The sequence below is a fragment of the Anneissia japonica genome, unplaced genomic scaffold, assembly GCF_011630105.1.
Source record: "Anneissia japonica isolate Jap-2015-1 unplaced genomic scaffold, ASM1163010v1 scaffold52389_len14410_cov117, whole genome shotgun sequence".
Lineage (NCBI taxonomy): Eukaryota > Metazoa > Echinodermata > Crinoidea > Comatulida > Comatulidae > Anneissia > Anneissia japonica.
Window position 1 is genome coordinate 6637 of NW_022713259.1, and position 2627 is coordinate 9263.

The 2627-nt window shown below is 41.1% G+C and overlaps 1 protein-coding gene across 4 annotated transcripts in view; it reads left to right on the top strand.

The window, feature by feature from the left end:
• The first annotated feature begins 7 nt into the window (after nt 1-7).
• LOC117108400 overlaps nt 8-2627 on the top strand; it is a 6594-nt gene continuing 3974 nt past the window's right edge. For 2 of the 4 annotated variants that reach the window (XM_033250398.1, XM_033250402.1), the window contains exon 1: nt 8-532. The gene's annotated coding sequence lies outside the window, so the exon portion shown is untranslated. Of the gene's footprint in view, nt 533-1372; nt 1375-1508; nt 1608-2627 lie in introns of all 4 variants that reach the window. The other 2 variants (XM_033250400.1, XM_033250401.1) reach the window with 2 other exon arrangements.

The following is a 2627-nucleotide window of genomic DNA, read 5'->3' on the forward strand; positions in this document are numbered from 1 at the left end:
ATGTTGTATAACTTGATGATAATATGTATTATACTCAGGGTTGGAGCACCACGATGTTTAAACGATTGAGAAATTTAGTTTGCAAAATGTTTTAAACTTCTCAATATTTGGACACAATATTTAGGATTGTATCCTAATAATTAAGTTAAAAGAATCGGTATTTGTCTTGCAGATGTTGAAGACATGCAAAAGATTGGCATGTTTTCCATTTCATGGCGGCATATTGAATACTTTGCGATTAAAATTATTCTGTTAAAATATATGAAGCAAAGATCATCAGTATTTATTCCTAAGATAAAGTTAAAAGATTTACCAGTAATAACAAAATTACGTCAGAGTGAAAATAGAAAATGTTCACCCACTACAATTTAAAAAAAAATATGCAAAATTTCCAGAATTTTACATAGAGAGCGCTATATACAAAATTTTATCAGAGCCGAATTTTATGAATTGTCTCCATGATTGTCTCACACACGGACGGACGGCGAACGATCTTTGCTCGCATTTCGCCAGACATCAACAAGATCGGCAGGTAAGGCTAGGCCTAGATAGTCACGAATACCATAGTCATACGGTGTGTAGTATAAAAATGCTGTTTTTTGGTTGTTTTTTTTAAAGAAAATGTAATCAAGACCTACTACTAGCCTACCAAGGCCTAGCTAGTCCCCAAATTATGCCTACTGTGCCTCTCCTAGCCTAGGCCCTACCCTGAGTTACGTAGGCCTAGGCTAGCAGTCCAGTAGGCCTAGCCTAGTAGTAGGCCTAGGCTAGGCTAAAGTAATTAAGGAAGAATCTATAGACTATATCTCAGTCATCCAGGCTGTTCTTCTCTTTACGCATTACGTCATACTGTAGATTGTGTTTTACCGGCGAACTGGACCAACTTATCTTCTAGTTGCCTGGATAGATGATTCGCCAGTTTCCCATCCGTCCAGGCACTAACAATCGCTCAACTGCCACCATCGACAGTCAGCAGACAGCAAAGTAACCTAGGCGATCTCAAATTTGCGCGAAAGATTGCTAGGAAAATAGGTGCACATAATCGTAATTATACTGCATAATACATGGGCCATGCTTATTGTTCCGACAATCAAAGAATATCTGAGATACTAGGCCTAACTGGTGGAGCTGGCTCATCCCTTATCCTAAACTTCAGTCACTCAGAATGTACTTGTCGTGCTGTGCAGTAGCGTACACCTGTGCCCCACCCCTAGATTCCCCCTCCAAAATCGAGTAGTTAAAAATCACCCAAAATCACCTTATTTCCCCCACACTTCACCTTCGTGCCTTCCCCTTCCCCACCCATTTCAAGACTCACATTTTTACAGATTGTGCAAGCACTGCAAGTCCTTGCACATCAGGGCGGATCCAGATGTCTGAAAAGGATTGAGAGACAACACTGTCCCCCAGGAAATTTTTGTTTTCTAGATGCCCGGAAATAAGGCGTTTTGGGTGATCAATAATTTCTTTTTCTTAATTTTTTTTTCATTTTTTTTTCTTTCCAAAAGGACAATTTACAAACTGTGCAATGATTTCTTAAGACAATAATGAAACCTTTGCAAGACTGCAGTTTTAAATTGCGCGGACAACTTGCAAGCAGTTTGTGGGTACAGTAGCTTGTGCACATTTTAATCGACTAATACCCCCCTTTACACTGCCAAGGGCAGAATAAACCGGCGTTAATTCCGGGGTGATCCCGGGTGCATTTCCCATTTACATCGAACGAAAAATTCCAGATTGATCCCGAGTTGCTTCCATTTTACACCAACGAACTCGGGTTCAAATATTGCCCTCAATTTTTGTTGCAATGGTGCTCAAAGTTCTTATAAACACAAGATGGTGTTCTCCGCGATTTTACGCGTAACATAGAAGCGTCTATTTGGCTCAGAAAAGTAATCAGTTTTGGGAGAGGGCGACCTAGTCGTTGCCATGGATCTGAGATAGGGTGTTCGCGTTACGCCAAAGTTTGTTACCAAGTATGTTAATTTGTTCCTTATGTTCTAAAGATAGGGTGCATTGTAAATTGGACGCTTCTAATTGTCGCGCGTAAACGTAAAGTCGCTTGGCGTACGCCATGGTCAGAGCGGTCAAGGTTCAAAAGTTTTCAATTTTGCAAGAGGGCACCGTTCATCCGTTATTACATAATTTCCACTTGTAAATCGCGGAGAACGCTATCTTGCGTTTATAAGATCTTTGATGGTGATCATCACTTCGGTCAAGGAGTATATCGAGTTCCTCGTCATCACGAAGCCACAATTATTGTCAATATTGAAGCAATGTACCTGCAGATTGTTTTAAATTATGCGAATTAAATCAGCAGTTTTGATATCAAGTCTATACCGGAGTGTAGAGGGTTTAATTTGAAAAGTGTCTAGGCCTAGCCCGTTGTTAGCAAAGTTTAGGCTTATTGTACCTGACCACAGCTGCGGTAGGCGCCAGGTAAGGCCTAATTCCAGAATCAAATTCGGTGCTGTTTAGACTGGCGACTCCGGAATGCACCCGGGTTGTCCTACGCTGAATGTGCCCTGAAAGTCCATCCCAGAATGTTTGGCAACCCGAGTCGGACTTTTTGACGTTTACACTAACCACAACTTGGGAGATTTTAACCCGGGTATTGGAAAATCCCG